At 44.2% G+C, this 15,255-nt stretch overlaps 1 protein-coding gene across 2 annotated transcripts in view; it reads right to left on the bottom strand.

Moving 5' to 3' along the window:
- The window catches only part of DPYSL3 (dihydropyrimidinase like 3), a 66,858-nt gene that overhangs the window by 38,290 nt on the left and 13,313 nt on the right, over nucleotides 1-15,255 (bottom strand). The gene's annotated exons all lie outside the window — the stretch shown is intronic.

Raw genomic sequence — 15,255 nt, forward strand, 5'->3', positions numbered from 1 at the left:
CAGAAACCATTTTCTTAAGACATCTGTGTGCTCAGTGCACTCAGTCTTTCTGTTAGGTATCCAGCCTTTCTCGTTTGACCCTATTCAAATTATTCTGGAGTTTCACCTCTTGCTTCTGCAACCTATCATAGCCACTCAGAAATGTAGCTACTCTTTATATTGGCTTTTTCCAGAAAGCACTATATAATGCAAAGTGGGATAACGTCTACCTCAGTGCCTGGCACTCTGTCTGGTATTCTGTTGGCATTCAATAGTGATTCCCAAAAACAGAACTTAGGGTCAGGCATACAATGAAATGGCCTTTAAAAGTCTTTATATGACAGGGGGATCATGTTATGTTTAAAATTCAGGATATTTAAACATGTGCACACATGCACACAAAGTTGTGGAATGTATAACTCGAGGTGGAGAAATTATGCAGGATTCATATTTACTTCACTATACTCAGTATTTCTCACATTCTCTGAAACATATTTCTTTATTGCTTTTCTTGTGAAAAAAAATTTCCTTTCTTATGAGAAACGTCTTTTTAAAAATTACAACTTAAATGAAGTTTGGATAAGTGATCCAACTGGAAACAAGGCACATACACTCCGAAGTTATTAATAAAATATAAACATATATTTTATTTATAAGTCAGGAGAGAAACAAATCACTAGTCAGCTTTAGAGATCACAGATTTCATTAAATGAATGGAGCTTAGACCACAGCATGAAGGATGGACATAGCTTTGTTGGGTTCATGGGGGAGAAGAGAATCCCTAGGAGCCTGGATGAGTGGAACTGCAACCTAAAGAACAATGGTGGGCTGCAGTTTGTTAAGAATTCAACATACAGACTTCAACTCTCCACCCATCCATCCATCCATCCATCCATCCATCCATTATTCACACATCCACTCACCCAGCAAATAAGTATCTAATATTTATTGTTAAATAGTGGGGAGGATGCAATTGTGAGTGAGCCACACCGTCAAGGTCACTGCCTGGATGGAACTTAAGGGGAAGTCTAGCAATAAAGAAATAAAGTCATCAAAATAAGTAAAACAATGTAAAATTGTATCGAGTGTCACAAAATACAAGGGAGTGGGGCTTGTTTAAATAGAGGCTGGAAAAGGCCTTTTCAGGGAAGATCAATTTAGATGGAGAACTGCAAGCAGAGGGAACAGTGTGTGCAAAGGCCCTGTGGTAAGAAGAAGTTTTGTTTCTTTGAAAACCTGAAAAAGATCAGTGTGGAGGAAGCTTAGGGATCAAGGAGGGAAATGGCATGAGATGATGCTGGTGAGGGAGGGCTTTCAAAAGAGGACATAGGTTTCATGGGGGAAGGAAGCCCCACAGACAGGCTGACTTCTGGCTTCCGAAATCAAAGACTGTGAATAGGGCCAGAAAATGAGAATTGAAGCTAGGACTCCTCTGGGGATATAGCCAATTACCACTTACTCTCTCCTGCTTCCAAGGTATTGGGTAAGAATAAGAAATTTCATCATACTGTATTGTCAGGGGGAAGGATTTTTTAAAGATACAGATCAATGAGGTGTTGAGACAAAACCTACATATATGGCAGAGAAGATGTGCTAATGAGGTCAAATACAAACTACTGCCACACGTGATCTCCAAGCCCCTCAGGAGCTGGCCTCTGTCATTACATCCACTTTGCTAGGTTCTATCACATGTTGCCTCATATTTTATATGGTGGCAAAACTAAGAGACACGTAGTTCTAGCCGCCTATCAGGCTCTCTGGCCACTAAGCCTTTGCAAAGATGTTCTCTCCGCCTTCTCCTATGTTCACCTACCACTGACGACCATCCTCGCCATTGTCAAGCCTCAATCAAACGGGTTTTCCCCTAGGATACACTACCTGACCTTCCAGCAAATGCTACCTGCTCCCACTGCAGCTGAAACAATGAATTGTTCTACAAGAGTTGGTTTACTGTTCATTGGTCTCCTGACTACACCAAAGACTCCCGTAGTCTTAGAACTATGTGTCTTTTGATCTTTTTACCTTATTCCCGTCTTCAATAGCTGTTAAATATTGGTCAAATGAATGGCTGAAGGGTAGGACACAGGAGGTGGTATTATATATCAGAATGATAAAAAGGCCATCTGAGCCAGAAAGTTATGTCAAGTGGTCGGAATATTGGACTTGTAAGGAAAAACAATTTTAATTGAAGGCTACTGTAATCTATCACTTGAACAGAAATTGCAAAATGACAGGAGGCAGTCCTAGGACTGTGCTTCTCAAACTAGGGTGCACATTAGAAAAATATAGATTCCCAGGCCCTGCTCTAGGCCAACAACTATGTATTTTATAAGCTCTATAAACGGCTCTTAGGCAGCCATCAGCCAGCCCACAGCAAGTCACAGACCAGCACCAGGAACCACTGCCCCAGACACAGTTTGTGTTGTCTGTGAAGGCAACAAAAGTTTCTCCAGCAGGAGCTTCATACTAATAACAATCTTGGCAACTATAAGAGTTCCCTCTCACAGCTCAGTGCTTTTATGATGCTCTTTGTCTTTCTAGCAAAGAGCTGAAGTAAGCTGGGTTAGGGAAAGGGGCCAGTTACTGCCTGAACTGAGCCCAGTCATGAAATATGACCATCCTCCTGCCTGGGGGCATCCAGTCCTGAGCCACTGGGGATCATCACTTCCTTCAATAAGCATGAAATATGAACAAAGGGGAAAAAGCTATCTCAGGCCCCTTGTACATCAGGGGTGTAGTAAGAGGTGACCCAAGTGGAATTAACATCACTGAGATGGCATTGTTAAAAACTGTTCCAATGCCAGTGAAATAAGCTTGACTCAATCATCAGGAACCTAAACAGAGCACAAAGATGAACTGTAGGCCTGCTATAAGTTTCAGAGATGGGAGTAACAAGACCCCTGCTGTAGGCACTATAGTATTAATATTATTATTTGTCTTTATCACTTAGAGCAGAGATATCAAAACCACAGCTCACAGAGCTCAAGCAAATGCTGTTCCTGGGGGTTTTCAGCTTGTCCCCTGAACTTTTATTAAAGTGGTTAATAAAACTGCTTTATTAATTTTAACTCTTTCCATGCATGTGGGATCCACTACAAAGGACAACCCAGGCAAACAGTCATCAGACACAGAAGCATGTGAAAGGCAAGTCTTGGACTTGGCATTGAAGAATGATACAGCAACGACTGACCACTCCCAGGCCACATGAAAGCAGACCTCCCTGGTTACGGAACATGCTTGTCTGTGAAGTCATGGACCAGCCTTAGGCAGTAACACATTTTGGGGCCCAAAGCCAACAAGATGAACAGCTCTGACAGCTCTGGTTAAAAGTTACCCTCGACGGTGTTAGAAAGGTGAGGGTGGCTCTGAGGGGCTCTTTGCTCTCTGTTCTCAGTAGCTGAGGCGGTCAGGAACCCGAGAGCTGACGCCCGAGGAGGTAAAGTGGTCTAGATGGGAGCCGACCAACGTTTTTCATGCATTAATAGGTATAAAGGATGAAGGTACTTCTAGAGCACACAGGATAGTCCGGAGGGTATTTGGAACCCAAGATGAAGCTCTTCAGAGCCTGCAGCACCAGGCCAAGGACCCTGGCTGCTTTGGGCCCTGCACGGCCACCAGGGCTGAGTGAAGCCTGGTCTTGCGGCCCAGAGGGGTGCCAGGGGTACCAGCTGCCAAGCTTGGGCTCCACTGGGTTCTCCCACTACTAGGAGAATCGGGCTGAACACTTAACCAGGTGTGTGATCTTGAGTTAGGACTTAACCTCTCAGCACCTCAAGTTTTTTATTAGCTCAGAGCAGATAATAACACCTAGCTCACCTCTCAGGGTGGCTGCCAGGACAAAATGAGGTGGATGAAGGGGGAAAGGTGTGTGTGTGTGGTGTGTGTGTACATGTATATATAAAATATCTAACACAGTAAACACCTATAAATATTAGTTATATTTATTCCACTCATTATTTACAGTACTTTAAATTTTTATAAAATGCCTTAAATTAAGAAGCATACTGGGGAGGGATTATTGTTCCCATTTTCCCAATGAGGAGATCTACACAGAGAGACAGATGACTTTCTCCAAGTGACAGCGTTGATCAGTTCCAGTTGGAAGTAAATCCAGGTCTCTCCTCTCTTGGCACCAAACTGCTTTCCACCTGAGGTCACTGCACCAATAGTGCCTAAACCATATGCCAAGTGGCTCTTTCCGACAGGGCTGTCCTCTCTGTTTGACACTGCATCTGACAGTTCCAGAGCAGGAACGGCTGACTTCCTCTGCAGTAGGAAACTTCAGGAATCCAATCACTTGTAAGCCACTACTTATAAAATCAGTGGATTAGACCTGCCCCTTATGGCCTGAATGTGTTAAATGCAGCTTATAAAGGGACCTGATTTACAATCCAGGGTAGCAGAGGCCCCTGAAGTTTGATAAAGTCCGACCCTTTTTCCTTCACTAGGATATGACAATGATTAGAAAAATCAAGCATAAAAAATCAAGAGTCTGTGAGAAAATGGGACAGAAAAGAGACAGAGAGAAACAAAGAAAAGAAGGAAGGAAGGGAGTGAGAAAAGACAGAGGTACAGAGGGGACAGGGGGAGCAAGAGAGGGAAGGGAGGGGCTTCCCTGGTGGCGCAGTGGTTGAGAATCCACCTGCCAATGCAGGGGACACGGGTTCGTGCCCCGGTCCGGGAAGACTCCACGTGCCGCGGAGCGGCTGGGCCCGTGAGCCATGGCCGCTGAGCCTGCGCGTCCGGAGCCTGTGCTCCGCAACGGGAGGGGCCACAGCAGTGAGAGGCCCGCGTACCGAGAGAAAAAAAAAAAAAAAAAAAGAGAGAGGGAAGGGAGGAGGAAATAAACTTATAACAAGGGATGCTGTTAAGAATGGCTGTGATTCAAACTAGAATAGAAAATGCAAGGACAGGATCTTGAACTTAAGCCGGCTGGAGATGCTGGTTCCCATTTTGGTTTTCCTCACCTAGTCTTCAACGTAAAGAACTTAAATTACCACGTCTGTCTGAGCTAAGGAGAATATGCCTCCCAGAGAACCCAGAGCCCTCCGTGGATTTCTTCTCACTCAGTAAAATCAGCCCCAGAACAGTACTTAGGACACATCTGTCCTATACTCTGCAGACATGCCAGCAGCTCAGAATAAAAACTATAATCCTAGGAAGAGAAAAATATAAACTGAGGAAGGAGTCTTCCACAATAAAATCTTTTAGTACCTGTGTTCAAATCACAATGCGCAGACTCTGACCCTCAGTGGGGACTCAAGATCCTTTCTAAGTCCAGATGAAGGCGCAGGTGGTTATTTAAAATAAATTCCCATCTGGGTAATTAGATTTGACTCCCTAAAAACACTCCCATGCTTAAGAATACAACAGGATGGACAGACTACACAGATGAAATCTTGTAGCTTTTCTTCCCCAAAGCAGCATCATTTAAAGAAGACAGAGAAAAGGCTTTCTAAGATAGTCCTGGTTGCCTCAACATGGTATTTAGGAAAAGGTACTGAATAGGCTTTCAGGAGACCAGAGATCTCATCCCACCTCTGCTGTTAAATATGCAACCTTGGGTGAGATGCACAGGCATGAGTTTGAATTCTGCAACGAACACTACCTGTGTTTGGGAGAGTGACTTCACCTCTCTGGGCTTCAGTTACTTCATCTGTGAAACGGGGGACAATGGTATCTGTCTCTCAGGGTGCTGGTTAGGATTATGGGGGTTCCTATAGGTAAAGGGTTGAACTCTGCTTGGCAATTTATAGATGCTTAGTACATGTGAGCTACTATCATAATTATTCTTCCTTTCAATCATAACTGGCCACTGTACAATGGCCCTCTCACAAATATTCTAGAAGAACTGAACTAACACTCTGTTAATCAAAATCTAACAGACCTTGCCATAAAGGGAATTCCAGAGGCGCCAGTCCCCAGCCAACCCCCAGCAACTGTTCTCAGCTCCTGCCACTGGCTGCCAAGGTCAGCCAAGACTTCTTCTTTTAAACCCACTCCCACAGGACAAGTTCCCACGGCCCCTCCAGGTCACTCTTCCGCTGGAAATAAGGCTCCATGAGCAGATAACAATCTACTTGCTCTCTTCCAGCAGGAATGCGGAGTGGGTGGCAAGGTCTCAAACCTGCCCCCAAACTCACCCTCCCTGCCCAATGCATGGATCTGTTTCCAGGCCCCTCAGTGACAAGCATGCCATGGAGACGGAGAGAACGAGTAAGGTCAGGGAGGAAATAAGACTTCTTGAAGGGCAATGCAGCTTCCTGGCTCTGAGTATTGAAACCAGGCATAGTTGTACAGGGCTGGCTATTACAAACCTCTGAACTGCTACAGATGAATCTCAAAAACATCCCTCCTTTCTCTCACCATCCAAACATACTTATGACCAAGTGTGCACCATGGAGGCTAATGGTGGGAGTGGGTGGGGAGGAGAGTGGGGAGGGGAGAGTGGGGGGGGCACTCCCTTCAAAGCACAGCCCACCGAGCAGAATGCATAATGAATGGCAAGCATTGTTGTCTCTTTCATGTATTTGGTTTGGCCCTGGAAGGACAGACCACAAGGTAGGAAAGCAGTAATGCAGAGGAAGCAGTAGCCAAGGGCAGGTTTAACCAGGGCAGGGTGGCAGCTCCCTCTTCTGAACTAGAACATCAAAGCCAGCTGTGCGCATTCTTCCCCCCAGAACTTCATGTTCACCATTTTGAAGACGTAATTATCGAAGGGCCAGACAAGTGATGTGCCCTGCCCTGGGTCAGACTGGAGTGGCGAAATGGACCGTGGATGGCATCTTAATCCCAGCGCCCGATAACACTCTCCCAGTCTTTAACAGGGTTCCAGACACAAGATAAGCATGAGTGGATAACCAGACAGGGAACCGGGGGAGGGGAGGGCTGACACAGCGATGGACAGAGGAACCACAAAGCCATTCCAACCTCAAGCAGGAAGGTCAGCTGGGCCTGTGAAGCCCAAACCTCAGTCACTACTGTGCTATTTTCATGATACTGGACAGATCCCGGTACAAACCGTACTGTTATTTACTTAATATTATCCTGAAATAAATATATTTTAAAAGTAAACACTGTCTCACTCCCATAAATTCTAAGCCAGTATCACTTACCAAAAATAGACAGTAAACCTAGGAATGAATACAATAAAAACCTCATGAAACTTTGGCTCCATTCTCTGCCCTCAAAAGGGTTCTGAAGGATGAGCTCAGATCTGCTACCTTTGTTAAAAGGAAGATTACCCAGTGTCAGGGTGGGGCGGGGAGTGGAGGGGTGGTGTTCAAGACAAAGTAGCACTATGCTAAGACTTTTTCCTCGACCTGCTCATAAGGTTAGAAAAATAATTAGAAAAGGGACAAAATTTCTCTCTTTGTGGTTCAGTGTCATTGAATGCCCTCTTCCAGAATCACCTAAAATGATCTAATGTAACAGCAGGACTACCATCCCTGCTCTTGAAACATGGACCGACATGGACCAACGTGAGCCGCCACGGGCTTGAGCAGTGTCCAAAGCAGAGTCACAGGGACGTCCCAGGTCCTGGACAGCACAGCACACGGAGGAGGTTATTGGAATGAAGGATCACCGTTTCAGAAGGTTAGGGAGAAGGAGAGAGAGGGGCAGGGTGGGTAAATCTAGTGTGAGAACAAGCATGCCTTATCATAAAATAGGATGTGACAAATCTGGGTACAAGAAAAAAAATGTGGTCCATCTTTAGCTGGGCTTTGGGGAAGGAAAAATGGAAAGGTTGCTGTCTGGATGGAAACCAGCCCTAATCACAGTTTGCAAAACCATTCAGAATTTAGGTAGCGACCAAGGGAGTTTGGAAGCCACAGCTGCACTGGCATCTCTGCTAACTCATTGTGTGCTTCTAGGCAAGTGGCTTGATCCAGCTCTGGACCTCAGCGTCTTCAGCTGAGTGAAGGTGGAGCTCTCTAAAAAGGCCCGTTTACGTATCTGTAAAGTACAGATACTAATACCTACCTCCCCAGCTACTGTGAGAATTAAGTATCATGATGCAGGGTCGGGGCACTTCGAAAAAGCACCATGGGTGGCAGGCATTACAAATATTACCACTACTACTAATTTCACGACTGTGCTACCACCTCTATTTTATTGCTCTGATTATGTACATGTACAATTGAAGGCAAATCCAAATTGCAGTATAAATGGAAGGTAGCTACTACTATTACATACAAAGTGCCTGAGAATGTGTTGCTCAGGACAGAGTATAAAGGAGAATATGGTTTGAAGAAAAGTCAGTGCTTTAGAGATCTAATTCATGGCCACATTTGGTCTGGGTTTATAGGAGAGTTTTGTGTTGTGTTTGTCATTTGAGGGTTTTTTGTTTTGTTTTGCATTGGTACTTTTAGGCCTCAGATCCATGTGTTATGGGTGAAAGCTCTCTGTCCCATATGCACGCTAGGAAACTGGGGTCCAGCTATGTTCAAACGGGATCCTGTGTCCCATCAGCTCGACAGCCTGTGTAAAAGCCGAACGCCTACTTCATCAGGAAGGAGGGCCTGAAATTTCAACCAGGTCTCGATTCTAGGGATAAACAGGTTTAATAATTCATTCCTGAAACATACACTTGTGTGACTACTGGCTGTGAAGATGTTATGTTAGGTGTACGGGAAGGCAAGGACAAAACAGTCGGAAAAATTAAGCCATGACCACAAATAATAATGTGAAGTAAAAAGAGCGAGGGTAAAACTATAGAGGCAGTGAAATGATCAGTGGTTGCCAGTGGTTTGGGGAGGGAGGGGGTGGGAGGGAGGGGTGAATAGGTGAACAGACAGAGCACTGAGGGTTTTCAGGGCAGTGAAACTATTGCATAAGATGTTTTAATGGTGGATACAAGGCATTATGCACTTGTCAAAACCCATAGAAAGGTACCCCCAAAAAAGAGTGAACCTTAATGTAAAACTATGGGCTTTCATTAATAACATATCAATGCTGGTTCATCAACTGTAACAAATGTTTACCACACCAATGCAATATGTTAATAACAGGGGAAACTTGGGGTGGGGGCGAGTGGGAGGGAGCAGATGGGCATTCTTACTACTTCCTGCTCAATTTTTCTGTAAACCTAAAAGTGATCTGTTATACAGTGGAAACTAACACACCATTGCAAAGCAGTTATACTCCAATAAAGATGTTAAAAAAGAAAAGTGATCTGAAGAGCAAAGTCTATTAATTAAGAGAGAGAGAGAGAAATGGGAGAAAAATGGTAGAAATCAAAGAAGGGTCCACAGAGGCGAGCCGAGGTGGGTCTTGGGAAAATGGTTAATCTGGACCCACAGGTATGACCCAAGGCAAGTGGGGGAACAATAATTCGTAACTAGCATTTACTGGAAACTTACATGTCAGAAACTCTTAGAAGCTTTATGTACATTTTGTTCAATTAATCCTCAATGAAATGAATTATCTGCTGTTTTCTCCCCATTGGGTTGATGAAGACATGGAAGCTTAGGGGGGTTAGTGCAGGGTCTGGTGTCACATAACCAGTCACTGGGAAAACCAAACGTATCAAGGCAAGAAATGCATTTCAGGCGAAAACTGTGGAAATGGGTGGGGTCCCTGATGCTTCGGATTCTGGAAGAAGGGGATGCAAACAGTGGCTGGCTATGGGGTTTGACCTTTATCCCACAGGTCCTGGGGAGCTGTGGAAGGATTTTGAGAAAACGAGTGAAATACAATCGAAGAGTTAAAAAAAAAAAAAAAAAAAAACGCTGACAGAATGGCCATGCTGGAGATAAAGGAAGGAACTAGTTAGAATGTAACAGCAAGTGGTGGGGGGTGGGAAAAGGAAGAAAAAGCAACAACCTATATCACTCAGGATGCCAGGAAACAGATGGAATACTCAAATTGGATTATTAAAGTGCATTTAACAAAGGGATTATTTAACAAAGCGTGGACAGGGTTTAAGGAAATTAAATGGATCCAGAGCACACCAACAACAAGGAGAAATGCCATCCCCAGGCCCAAGGAGGCCAGAGGAGTGATTACCGGAGCTGAAGAGGGCAGCTGTACGGGGAGGGCACCTGCTGTGACCTCCAGCAGAGGCACGTCGCCACTCCACAGCAACCCAGCAGCAAGGAATCAGAGGGAAAACACCCTGATTTCGTGGTCCACCCTCCCTCCAGTCCCCTAGTGGTGCCACATCAACTAAATCCAACCAGGAGCCCAAGGGCAAAGGACCTATTGGTGCAGCCCAGACAGGTCCAGGGTGTGGAGCAGGACAGAAAACCTTGGCGAGGGCAGCTGAAGAGGCAAACAAAAAACATCCAGCCTAGTCCCTGAACATCCAACCACGGGACACAGTTTAATAAACTGCAATACAGCCACACTGTGGATTATGGTGCAGCCACTTTTTAAACAGGTTAAATCTATATCTTGAACTGAAGAAATATCTAAAATAAGTAAGTGGCAATATGCAAAATACGATACTGTTCTTGCAAAAGCAAACAAACAAATACTATTATTATGTTTCTGTATGAGCAGGAGAAAGGTCTGGAGGGATGTATACCAAATTTGTCAACATTAGGTATGGTAGGGGGAAAGGATGCAAAGGGAGGAGGTATAAGGAACTTTTTTCTTTTCTCTTTCTCCTCTATTTACGTACATTATTTCACTAGTTGCACAATGCATATGCCATTTTATAACTTTTAAAAAGGATTTAATACAGAAAATTATAAAAAGGAAAAAAGAATAAGGACTTTGCTATGGTCCAGATGACAGCAAGAGTATGGATTAGAACATGTATGGTACACTGCAGAGGAAAACTGGAATCTAATTAGCAACTGAAGGGGAAGAGAAAGTGACGTGCCACTATTTACAGTAGCCAAGGCATGGAAGCAACCTAATGTCCATCGACAGAGGAATGGATAAAGAAGATGTTGTATATATACACAGTGGAATATTACTCAGCCATGATAAAAGAATGAAATAATGCCATTTGCAGCAACATGGATGGACCTAGAGATTATCATACTACGTGAAGTAAATCAGACAGAGGGAGACAAATACCATATGACACCACTCATTGTGAAATCTAAAAAATGATACAAGTGAACTTACTTACAAAACAGAAACAGACTCACAGACCTAAAAGACAAACTTATGGTTACCAAAGGGGAAAGGGGTGGGGGAGGGATAAATTTGGAGTTTGGGATTAGCAGATACAAACTACTATATATAAAATAGATAAACAACAAGGTCCTACTGTACAGCCCAGGGAACTATACTCAATATCTTGTAATAAACTATAATATAAAAGAATCTGAAAAAGAATATATGTGTGTGTGTATGTGTTGTGTGTGTGTGTGTGTGTGTGTGTATATATATATATATATGAATCACTTTGCTGTACACCTGAAACTAACACAACACTGTAAATCAACTATACTTAGATAGATCGCTAGATAGATAGATAGATAGATAGGAAGTGAAGTGCTAAAGGTAAATGATATTTCAAGGCAGGCTGGCCAGGAAGAACCGATGAATAAAAATGCAGAAGAGAAACGAGTCACAAAGTTGGGGTGCAAGAGCATGAAGAATAATTCTGAGGTGCTGGTTAGCCACACACCAAATAGGCAGGAATGGGGATTTGAGATTTAACAGGCTGGTTAGAAGCTGACGGATGGAGTTGAGTTAACCCTACACTGAGATGGCTATACCAACTGAAAGGCAATGAAGGGTAGTACGGACGCCTGGAATGGTAGTCAGGACCCGGATTCTGGTCCCAGCTCTGCGAACCCAAGCTAGGCACTTCGCCTCTCGGGGCTGCTGTCCACTGAATGGGACTCTCTTCCCTCTTTGAGAAGCAGCTCTCTCTCCACTTTGATCATGTGTGCCTGGCAGCTGGCTTTGACTGGTCCTTTGGAATGACAGGAAAGCCCAGTGAATTCCCGCTATTGCTTCTCAGAAACAAAAAACTCTTTCACTGAATCTGAAAGCCAGCCAAAATGCAATCCCCAGAGGAGCAATACGGGCTTGGGCCTTGGAATGTGTGAGCGGCACCTTCAAATGACAGGCGATTGCTCCCCATCTATTTGTGAAGGCCACAGCGATTTTTCTCCAAGTCTGACCTTATACTTTTCAATTGGCCAGGGCTGCCTGGGGACTGCGGTTGCAAGCACACAACCACTGGCTTCTGCGACTTCCTAAAACTGGCCCGTGGTGGATGCGTCGACAACGTACGGCTGCCGTGTTGCAGCTCACACCAGGTGGCCACAGAAAGGGCCCTTGGAGAGAAAGCATGGGAGGGAGGGACTGTTTCAAAGAGCAGAGATGCTCTCGGTTTGCTCTGCCAAGGAGTCCAGACATCAGAGATTGGGTCTGTACAGGACAGCAAAGGGGCCTGCCTCGTCAGTCACTTTGCAGCTAAAAGATCTAAGCGGTGAATCTGCCAGGGCAGCTCAGTGGAATGGTGAGAAAGAGAAGGGCTTTACAGTCACAGTCCTGGCTGTAAAATGACGACAATTATATCTGCTCCAAAGGACTGAGGTCAGGAGTCAAGCCCAAATTCTGGTGCATGGTAGTGCTCAAGAAACGCACGCTTCTTTCAAAGTTGCACTCAAATCTTATGTCAGTACCTTTCACCTGGATGCCTACCCACTCTCACTGCTATCTCTGAAAAGTAGCTTGACTTTTCACCTCTTTTTAGTTTACATATAGGCCTTAACTACCTTCCTATAAGAACCCAAACATACTTCCTAACGAGTATGGGAAGCAGAGGAGGTGGGGCATTCTCTCTTTTTTCTGGCTCTTTTTTGACACAAGAAGCAGACAGTGGTGATGACTGACTCTCTGGGTCACAGCCTTCTGATACCTGCAAACCCACAGCTCTGCTTTCGTTCGATAGATCGGTGTTTAAGCACTGACTATTTTTGACTCTTCGGCCCCAAACTTCTCCAAGTTATATTGACAGAGAAAACTGCAGATGCTCTGAGAACAAGGACTTCAGGAGATCAGGCAGACTTGGAATGAAATGAACCCTTGAAATAAATATAATTGAGGTACCACTTGAAAATTATCCGAACGCAAAAATGAGACTAGCGGGCAGTTAATCCTGCCGTGACAAAAGGTTTCTTCATCTTCAATGAAGATCTAAGGCTTCACACAACAGGCACTTCCTGGGATATATTCAAGACTGCTTTCTATTTGCAAATGCTATGCTGACATTACAGGAATTGATTCCCTGTGGCTAAGGGCCCGCAGACTTCATCCCTACCTGCAAAGCCATGAGTTACCGCTTCTTTTCCCAATGATCACTGGTTCACTTTCTGTGATTCTAACACCAGGAGAATGATCTTCTTTGGAATAGTTCCAAAACAGTCTGTTCTTTTATGACGTGTCTCTGCTCAGAAATGTTTTCAAAAGTGCTAAGGCAACTGAAGTTTCCAGTTGCAGGTGTTTTCTGCATTCCAGAATGTGTATTGTGACATGTATTAAATTGTGTCTAAAAGAAATAGCAAAGGAGTTAGGTAGGACCTTTGCAAGTCTCTTCAAGTCATCTCAGATGCAGCAGGTTTTCATCTGTGGTATGACTTGTGTCTGTTATCCCAAGTCTTTTCATCTTTCATTGATCATTTCATTCACTTGAGGTTAGACCATAGGGCGGATAGTTTAGTTGTCTTCTGATAACCCTGTTTCCTTGACACCCGCTCTCCCTAAACCACTTACTAAGGGAAAGCACATTAGTTTAAAGTAAAGGAACAACATGCCTTTTCATTCATTTATTTATTTATCCATTCGTTCCTTCATTTAACGTTTGTAAATGCCTCCTTTTCACAGTACTAGGGATACACGAGTGAACAAAATTAATTCCCTGCCATTGCAACTGTAGGAGTTGAAACAGCAAAGAATAAGTCAGCCAATAAATAAGTACTGTAATTTCAACAGTGATAAGTGACATTTAGAAAGAAGGTAAGGGACTTCCCTGGTGGTCCAGTGGGTAAGACTCCGCTCTGCAATCCCAATGCAGGGGGCACGGATTCGATCCCTGGTCGGGGAACTAGATCCCATGTGCATGCCACAACTAGGAAGTCTGCATGCCACAAGTAAAGATCCCACATGCCACAACTAAGACCCAGCGTAGTCAAAATAAATAAATATTTTTTTTAATTAAAAAATTTTTTAAAATTTAAAAACATAAAGAGGTGAGGGGATGGAGGCTTGGAAGAAGGTCTGGGACTGCTTCTGATCAGGTCTTCAAAGAGGGCATATCTAGGAAGCTATCAGCCAAACTGAGTTCTACAAGTAAAGCCTCCTAGAAAAGACTGCTCCCCACTCCAAGGGTGCAGCAAGGACAAAGCTCTGAGCTGCAGATAAACACATCAGGTCCAAGGGAGAGTGAGAAGGGAGGACAGCTGATGCCAAGACACTGGGGGCAGTGGAGATAGTCAGGGCCAGGCCACGTGGAACCTTGAGCACCATGGTCTGGGTTTTATTCCAAGTGCAACCGATTTTTGAACTGGGGAGTGACTTGATCTGATTTACATTTTAAAAGGATCACTCTGCTTATGCATGGAGAAATGACCTGATGGTTGGCAAAGTGGAAGCACTGAGACCATTGGAGGGTTCCTGCAGTAAGGTGATGGAGGCTCAGCTAGGGTGGTGGCAGGGATGAAAAACGGTGAGAAGTGCCTGGATTAAAATTCTCTTTTAAAGGTAGGGCCCACTAAGTTACACAGCTGCTATATAGCTGAGCTGGGCCTTAACCCCAACACCTGCTGGAAACAAAGCCCGGCCACCTCTTAACTCGATTGTGTCTTCTCACTGATAAAGTCCAAGTAAGTTTAACCCATATGTTTTAGAAATGATAGACCACACAACCTTAAAACAGGGAGGGCACAGCTGCAAGAGAGCCATCCACATTCAATATTTCAAGCACCTTCTGTTTCCCATATCATAACAAGCGGTTTTACCAGCAGCTCAAGTTCATTTAATTTTTTTTTGATTGATTACATATTTATCAGGTCTTATTGTTGAAAACACTTCTAAAATAAGTAATTGTAAAACTCTGGCACAGCTTCCACGTCGCCTCATGTTACAGATGTACGGGTCTGGTTTCCTGCTTTAGCAAATGTGACCCAGCGCACGTAACCGATTCTCCTCTGATGGGTCACATTTCTTTGGGGCCTGGGGCCCATCGCTATGAACATTCATTCTTCATTATGTGTAGCTGTCCACTTTGACATGTGAAGGTATAAGCCACTGGGAAGGCTCTGCAATAGACCTCAAATACCTTGATTATCTTTTAAAATGTCCCTG

Source organism: Grampus griseus (assembly GCF_964374135.1).
Source record: "Grampus griseus genome assembly, chromosome: 3".
Lineage (NCBI taxonomy): Eukaryota > Metazoa > Chordata > Mammalia > Artiodactyla > Delphinidae > Grampus > Grampus griseus.